Below are 9,858 nucleotides of genomic sequence, written 5' to 3'. Positions count from 1 at the left end.
TTGGTTATGGTATGTTAGTTATTGTGTTTCCTAGTTAATCAATCCGTCGTCGGATGAGTTGGTTATGGTATGTTAGTTATTGTGTTTCCTAGTTAATCAATCTGTCGTCGGATGAGTTTTGGTTGGATAGAAGAGAAGCACGTTCAAATGGCTGTGCAAGAGGTGTTTACATGTCAGAGGCTTGGGCTCTCCATGATGCGATCATTGATCACATGACACAGCTAGTCGTCTCTTGCCTTTAGGGTATGCCTGGTCGCCTTCCAAGGTATGGAATAGCTTAGACGAGGGAAGACCTTCGAATTCAACATTGGAGAGTGGATGGGTGGTACAGGAACCACCGTGAGATCGCACGTGTTTAATGTATGATCCAATGATCCAATTGCCCCTTAAGAGCTCTATAGCTTAGGGTTTCACTGGAGTATTTCAAATTTCTAATTTGGTTAAGGACCAACTCTTCCTCAACAGATCGATTGGCACATAAAAACGATGGCAGTCGACGTTTGGAATCTGTTTTCATTTTTAGGTAAATTTCAACCTCTTATGGGCGTTTTCTCACCATACTCTTGATGTTCCTGACTTACAGGTGGGAACAGTGGCCACACCACACAAACTCTTATAGGTATATAAAGATAATCCTTTCTACTAAGTTCTTGGTCTCTTGTATTTTATCAATTGGCACATCAAAACGATGACAACCAACGTATCGACTTTGTTTTCATTTTTTCTTTTCAGGTAAATTTTAGCCTCTTTCTCACCATACTCTTGACTCCAAATCCACAAGTTCTTGTACATTTTCTTCTTCCAGTGGATACCAGATTGCGACCATGCTTGTGAAACCCTACTCGATTAGAGTTGGGTCACTTTCCAATATCAACTTGATTTGGGCTTTTATCCTTCAAATTTACTATTGAGTTGTATTTTTAAGCGATAGGTCGCCGATCGCTGGAGTTCTCTTTCATGCACAGGGGGCTGTTGAATCTCGACTGCACTTTAAATACTTGGATGCTTGTATTTTCATTAGACTTAGGTATCGAGAATTTGGACATACAAGCATCTCCCATTTTTTTTTAAAGGGAATATTATACCCTATGCATTGTAATGTATTTACGCACAACAACTAGGGCATCTGCTGGAAGGCTTTAGGTTTCGTTGTTGGTCCTTATCTCTATTATGGAAAGCTTTAGGCCTTGCTATTGGTTTTTATCTCTTATGCCTTTTGTATGGTCTTATCAAGTGCTTTTATCCCTAAGTTATTCTTCTTTGCCCCAATATGTGGCTATAACTCTATGGTTGTAGGGCACCTCTTCTATGCTACCAATTCCCTATCAAACCACACTTTGTTTGATACTTTATGGTTTTTTATTTCCACCCTATGTTGTATGGATGTTCCCATAGCCATGGAACTAGGTTATGTTGTAGGATGTCATTTTGCTTTAATTTTTTACAACAATTCTACAAAATATGTCTTTTGTCAAAGTCATCCTCTCTTAGTTTGACAATCCCAAAATTTTGTTCCTGAAATTAGATAGAAGATGAAAATAATGTCTTTGTTGGACAACCAACTGGATTGGAGAAAACCTTTTATCCTTCAATTATTTTCTAAAATCTCTACAAGATCGTGTAAAGGTCTAATATGGGTCCAAAAGGTTTGATCAAAGAAGAGGGTGCTTCTTTCAGAGGGCATGAGAGTATTCAAAGAAGGATGTTATCAACATCCTTAACTATGCTATTCATAGTAGCCTCTGGGAAAGAGTCCAAACAAACGCAGTCAATTGAGATAGAAAGTTTTCTTTTGATTTTCTCCTTTATTTTTCCTTCTCAGCAGTCTACAGATTGATCTTATATTCTTATTCATTTAGCGATATGGCTCTCGACCAAGGGGGAAGTAACCTGAAGTTCACCTATTGATATGCCTAATGTTACTTAATTTGTGTTTCTCGGATCCGAACATTAGGGCAATTATTTTGTTTATAGGAGACATCAAGTTTGGCATGTGTCATACTATTTTTGAATTGGAACCATCATGAATTGGTTCTGCTAGCCCAAGTAGACTTATATGTCTATGTCCACAGGATCAGTAAGGAGGAATTAGATGCAATCACCAAATAATTGGAGCAATAGTCTTTAAATGTCAACGCAGATAATGCATGAAGAGATATGAGAATACAAGGGCCCATGATCCCAGATCATAAAATTATTTACTGTCACAATGATAATATATAGGATTTATTGTCACATTGAAAATATATAATTTGTTTATTTTAAAATTTTAGCTGCAAAATGCACAACGTATTTGTCGGCCTCTAATGTTTGGTATCTCTGTTGGAAATAAATGCACGCCTTGACATTAGAAGATAAAGTTGAGATGTTTGTTGTTGTTAGCTCTTTAATGGCGTGTGTTTAATTTTGTGCTTTGGATGAAGCCCATATAGTTCTTAATATGACATTCTTCAAATGTGAATGCATATAATGCACAAAGAGAGCAGAAAATAGTAAATACAAGGGCCCATAATCCCAAATGATATAATTAATTTATGTCACACTGATAACCTATGGTTTGTTATTTTCAATTTTTAGCTGTAAAATTCACAACATATTTGTTGGTCTCTATTGTTTGGTATGTATGTTGGAAACAAATGGTATATTTGTGGGAAAGAAATACATGTTTAAATGCCCCGACATTAGATTCTAGAAGAGAAAGGTGTGATGTTTGTGTTGTGAGCTTGTTATTGACAGTATACCCTGAACCAATTTCGACAAAACTTGTTATCCCGTTCCGTTGCAGGTATGAGAGATTCATGCGCTCGGTTATAGAGAGAGAGGACTTCATATCAATATCTTATTTTTTATTTAAACGAAAGCTCGACTCCAAATCCACAAGTTCTTATACATTTTCTTCTTCCAATGGATACTAGATTCCGACCTTCATTGTGAAACCCTACTTGATTAGAGTTGGGTCGCTTTCCAGTTGCACCTTGATTTGGGCTTTTATCCTTAAAATTTACTATCGAGTTGTATTTTTAAGCGATATGCAACTGACCACTAGAGTTCTCTTTCATGCTCAGGGGACTGTTGAATCCTAATTTCACTTTAAATACTTGGATGCTTGAATTTTCATTGGACCTAGATATCGAGAATTTGGACATACAAATGTCTCCTAGCTTTTTTGAAAGGGAATATTATACCCTATGCACTGTAATTTATTCACGCACAACAACCAGGACATTTGCTTGAAGGATCTAGGTTTTATTGTTGGTCCTTATCTCTATTCTGGAAGGTTTTAGGTATTGTTGTTGGTCTTTATCTCTTACATCCTTTTGTACGATCTTATCAAGTGATTTTATCCCTAATCCATTCTTCTCTGCCCCAGCCTATGGCTATAACTCTATGGTTGTAGGGAACCTCGTCTATGCTACCATTTCCTTGTCTAACCACCCTTTGTTTGACACTTTATGGCTTTCCATTTCCACCCTATACTGTACAATTATTCCCATATCCACGGAACTAGATTATGCTATAGGATGTCGTTTTGCTTTAATTTTTGATAATAAATCTACAAAATGTCTTTTGTCAAAGCCATCCTCTCTGAGTTCGACAATCCCAACATTTTGTTCCTAAACTTAGATAGAAGATGAAAATAATGTCTTTGCTAGATGAGCAACTGGATTGGATAGCCTGATGTTAACCTGTTGATATGCCTAATTATACTTAATTTGTGTTTACGGGATCCAGACATTTGGGCAATTATTTTGTTTGTATGAGACATCAAGTTTGGCATGTGTCCTACTATGTGGTGAATTGGAACCATTATGAATTAGTTTTGCTAACCCAAGCATACTTATATGTCTATGTCCAAAGGATCAGTAAGGAGGAATTGGATGCAATCACCAAATCATTGGAGCAATAGTCTTCAAATGTAAATGTAGATAATGCATGAAGAGAGATGAGAATACAAGAGCCCATGATCCTAGATCATAAAATTATTTACTGGCACACTGATAATATATAGGATTTACTGTCACATTGAAAATATATAATTTGTTGATTTTAATTTTTAGCTGCAAAATGCACAACATATTTGTCGGCCTCTAATGTTTGGTATCTACGTTGGAAAGAAATGCATGCTTAAATGTCGTGACATTATAAGAGAAAGTTGAGATGTTTGTTGTTGTGAGCTCTTTAATGGCATGTGTTTCTCTATGATATAACATTATTTTTTATGCTTTGGATTATGAATTTAGTTTTGTGCTTTGGATGAAGCCCGTATAGTTCTTAGTTTGACATTCTTCAAATGTGAATGCAAATAATGCTTGAAGAGAGTAGAAAATAGTAAATACAAGGGTCCATAATCCCAGATGATATAATTAATTTCTATCACATTTATAACATATGGTTTGTTGTTTTCAATTTTTAGTTGTAAAATGCACAACATATTTGTTGGTCTCTGTTGTTTGGTATGTATGTTGGAAACATAAGGTATCTTTGTGGGAAAGAAATACATGTTTAAATGCCCTGGCATTTGATTCTAGAAGAGAAAGGTGTGATTTCTGTGTTGCGAGCTCGTTATTGACAGTAACCCCTGAACCAATTTCGACAAAACTTGTTATCTCGTTCCCTTGCAGGTATGAGAGATCCGTGCGCTTGGTTATAGAGAGAGAGGACTCCATATCAACAACTTCTTTTTTATTTAAAAGAAAGCTCGACTCCAAATCCACGAGTTCGTATACATTTTCTTCTTCCAATGGATACCAGATTCCAAACTTGCTTACTTGATTAGAGTTGGGTCGCTTTCCAGTTGCGACTTGATTTGGGATTTTATCCTTAAAATTTACTATCGAGTTGTATTTTTAAGTGATAGGCCATTGCCCAATGGAGTTCTCTTTCATGCACAAGGGACTGTTGAATCCTGACTGCACTTTAAATACTTGGATGCTTGTATTTTCATTAGACCTAGATATCGAGAATTTGGACATACAAACGTCTCCCAGTTTTTTTGAAAGGGAATATTATACCTTATGCACTATAATGTATTTACATACAACAACCGGGGCATCTGTTTGAAGGCTCTAGGTTTTGTTGTTGGTCCTTATCTCTATTTTGGAAGGCTTTAGGTCTTGATGTTGGTATTTATCTCTTACTCCCTTTTGTACGGTCTTATCAAGTACTTTTATCCCTAAGCCATTCTTCTCTGCCCCAGTCTGTCGTTATAACTTTATGGTTGTAGGGAACCTCTTCTATGCTACCATTTCCCTGTCTAACCACCCTTTGTTCGACACTTTATGGCTTTCTGTTTCCACCCTATGCTATATGGTTATTCCCATAGCCATGGAACTAGGTTATGCTATAGGATGTCGTCTTACTTTACTTTTTGACAATAAATCTATAAACTGTCTTTTGACAAAGTCATCCTCTCTTAGTTCGACAATCCCAAAATTTTGTTCCTGAACTTAGACAGAAGATGAAAATAATGTCTTTGTTGGATGAGCAACTGGATTGGATAGCCTGATGTTCACCAGTTGATATGCCTAATTATACTAAATTTGTGTATATGGGGTCCGAACATTAGGGAAATTATTTTGTTTGTATGAGACATCAAGTTTGGCATGTGTCATACTATGTGGTGAATTGGAGCCATCATGAATTGGCTTTGCTAACCCAAGTAGACTTGTATGTCTATGTCCAAAGGATCAGTAAGGAGGAATTGGATGCAATCACCAAATCATTGGAGCAACAATCTTCAAATGTGAACGCAGATAATGTATGAAGAGAGCTGAGAATACAAGGGCCCTTGATCCTAGATCATAAAATTATTTACAGTCACAATGATAATATATAGTATTTACTATCACATTGATAATATATAGTTTGTAATTTTTAAGTTGGAACATGCACAACATATTTTTCTGCCTCTAATGTACATAGCCATCATGTGCACCTGCGAAAACCCTCGAGCTCACTTGCACCATTCCTCTGCCAAGGATTCAATTTATGGTAAGTATGTCATTTAACAAGTTGTTGCAGGGAAAAAGAAGAATAAGTTTCTCATTTGCAATAAAATAACACATATAATATGTTTGAGGTGTTATTGTTTCTAATACATTTTATTAATGATGAGTAAAACCCTATCTTGAATTCAAAACATAATTCTATTCTTAATGAAAGTTCCATATTATGTTATCGACTTGCAACGTTTATTCATTGTTGATATCCATTGTTAACACTTCTCCTTGGGTGGGATAACTGAAGTCAAGATATGAGTGGCATCCTCTATTATTTGAAATCCTTTGGTTATTACTATAATTCCAATTATATTTGTTTAAAACAGAGCCCTCAACTGTAAGCTCCTACATTACTAAGACATGAGTAGGACCACAGTAAAATGTTTTGTTAATTTGATACGTTGTTTAAGAATATGTATGAAGAATTATTTTTTCATTCAGTGATTCCATAAGCAACAAAGAAGATAAATGGCGTCACCAAGGAATAGAGAAACACACAATACCTGTCGGCATTGTAGAAAGCACATCTCTTTAAAGTGGGATCTCCTCCTTCAACTTCTTTTTCAGTTTTAGTCTCAACAATGCTACCACTAAAATACTCTTTATCTTCGAGTAGAACTTGTGCAAAGTGTGGATTATCAGGAATGTATTCTAGGTGAAAAAATTAATAGAAGTAGGAAGTCCAATTGACCAATTTGCTTTTCCAACTGTAGAGCTTTCAAAATCACATGTATTACTTTATTTAGGTTTCAAAGGCCTTTTAGGGAAAATTAATAAGCATTGAGTGAGTCATTAAATTTAGGTGATTTGCAGAAGCACAAATGAAGCTTCTATCAAATGGCTTAAAGGAAGCAATGAGAGGGGTACAAAGGCCTCTCCAAACTATTGTTAATAGTTATGAAGTTTTGAAGATTTTGTTGCTGTCTACAGAAGCTCCAAGTCATATTTCCGTGAGAGATCAAATGAAGAGGAAAGTGGTGGAACTCGAGCCAAATGCATCCCCAGAAAGATCAAGTCTTTAAAGAAGCAACAACCCAAAAATAATGCCAAGAAACCTCCATCCAAAGGGTTAAAAGAGACCAACAAACTCAGAAGGTTATACAATGGCATCTCTACTAGCAGAGAAACATCAGATCATGGCATTAGTGCCAGTAAAGGCTCAAACACACTTTCTGATAGAGGATCTCAAAGATCAGACTCATTCAGAGAAGAGCCGAAGATCATCAAGGGAGATGAAAGGTATTAATATAGCTTTCTCGTAAACTTTTACTCAGGCTTCTCTTTACATGGTCCCTAAACGGACCTTCCGTTTGAGAATAACAGTCCTGAAACTGACATATTTGTGGGCATCTAGTCATTTGGTTGAATTGCAAAAACTTGGCCTGTATTTCATTGATGGTAGAGATTTTGTAGTCCTTCAATGATTACTGAAGTGCCTTTTTGTTTCCTAAAATTTGTTTTCTCATATGGATGACTCTGATATTCGTCTTACCTTTGGTTAATCAGGAAACCTTCACTAGACACTGTGGTAGTTGAATCACAAGTAACTCGCCAGGATGCAGAGGAGGGCACCCAACTAAAAATTGATCTAAGGCAACATCTGCAAGAATACATGTACTAGTTATCCATACATTCAGATGAAGAGCATGCTCTGGTCCTCAATGCTTGTTATCAACTTTTGTCTGATTTCTATTTGTCGATATGTCGGAAACAAGACTTCTGAGATAACAACCAAAATAGAGCAAGGGCCCAAGTGTTCTAGAGTCTCACAGAGCTCCAATCACCATGATATATCTTGATCGACACCTCTATATGGATTCTGCAGTATAGAGATACAGATCATGGGTATATATTATTGTAATTCAGACAAAGAAGTAATGTTTGAATGTGATACAATAAGATGTCCCATAGTCAGAAGTTGGAAGCTGGTGAAGTGTGGCCACTATAAATATGATATATGTTCAGTAAGGTGCCTCAAGCAGGGTTTAATTATCTAGATTAATGATCCACTTCTTGTACACGAAAAATAGGTCTTGAAGAATAGGATATGGCATTAGTGGTTGTAATTATCTTGCCTCCAGAGGAAATTTTGTTATGTACTACATATGAATGTGATGAATTTTACAGCTTGCATTGTTCAGAATGATTTTCAATTTGATAAATCATGATGTGTAATTTAAAGATTGAGATAAATGAATGGTAAAGGGGAACACATTCTACAACATATTTCAGACTACAAGATAGGATTAAAGATGCTTCTAGCTTGCAATCTATTTTGCATTGTTTCAATTGATTGAAAAAGTTGTCATAGAGGAGAACATGTACAGAGGGCCTAATGATGACCATATCGAGTTCAAAACTCTCCATCATCTGTCAGGTCTTAAAATAAGTGCATCTTAAAATGTTTACTCAATACAATTCAAAATTCTCCATTAGAGTGTCGATTATGTATACATACAACAACAACTACATGAAGAAAACAAAAGAAAGATCCATAAGGGTCACAACGGGCATGGTTGTATATGTGAGTATCCTGCCATTGACAAGGCTAGGTCATATGCCCTCTTATCTACCAGTCTGCATTTGCTGAAGACCATTGTTCAATTTTATTCATTTTCATGATTGGTTTTTTTTCAAAATGATTTTTTTTTTTTTACCATCCAGGCAGAGTCTAGGTTCGGATGGAATAATGTTCATCAGTCAAAATTGTGCAAGGCTAAGTCAAGTCAAAATTCCCATTGATATAGTTTATTTCCCACGGTGACTCTCACCCCAAACCCTTCCTCATAAAATTTGAAATTTGAATATGAAATATGATGAAAACTAGATTCCATGCAAACCAACTAAGTTTTGATGATTATCTCAAATCATGAAGTTATATTTTTATGAAGTGAAATCCAAGTGTGCTAGTAAGATACAAAATGGTTGTCTTCTTACTCTGTTACAATTTAAGCTCCAAAACTCACCAGCTCACTCATATATATATGGAAAGAAAAAATCATGATGTCGACAAATATGCTATGCATTTTCATCCCCAATCTGCCTTTCCCCACATGCACAAAGTCATCCTGTGCACTTGCAAAAATGCTCGAGCTCACTCCCACCATTCCTCTGCCAAGGATTCAATTTATGGTATGTCATTTAACAATTTGTTGCAAGGAAAAAAAATTAAGTTTCTCATTTGCAAGAAAATAATAGACATAATCTGATTGAGGTGTTATTGTTTCTAGTACATATTTTATTAATGATGAGTAAAACCCTATCCTGAAAGCAAAACATAATTTAATTCTTAATGCAAGTTCCATATTATACTATCGACTTATGGTGTTTCTTCACTGTTGATATCCATTGTTAACACTTCTCCTTGGGTGAGATAGCTGAAGTCAAAATATGAGTGAAGGGATGAACCTTGCTTGTCTCGTATACATGTACAATCACGTGAAATTTCACTATTGATATCCATTGTTAACACTTCTCCTTGGGTGGGATAGCTGAAGTCAAAATATGAGTGAAGGGATGAACCTTTCCTGTCTCGTATACATGTACAACCATGCGACATATCACTGTTGTGTGTCTCTCCTACGATTTCCTCTTTCCTCCTTTCCACCCCATTTGGGGAATATTTTACTTTTTTTTTAAATTGGTAAAAGTCCATTTACAACATATTTGTCAACCTCTAATGTTTGGTATCTCTATTGGAAAGAAATGCATGTTTAAATGCCTTGACATTAGAAGAGAAAGTTGAGATGTCTGTTGCTGTGAGCTCTTTAATGGTGTGTGTTTTTCTAAGATATAAAATTATTTTTTATGCTTTGGATTATGAATTGAATTTTGTGCTTTGGATGAAGCCTGTATAGTT

This window comes from Pinus tabuliformis, chromosome 1_1 (genome assembly GCF_031772625.1).
Source record: "Pinus tabuliformis cultivar Carrire ecotype Pingquan chromosome 1_1, CPIR1, whole genome shotgun sequence".
NCBI lineage: Eukaryota > Viridiplantae > Streptophyta > Pinopsida > Pinales > Pinaceae > Pinus > Pinus tabuliformis.
This window is presented reverse-complemented; position numbering follows the sequence as displayed.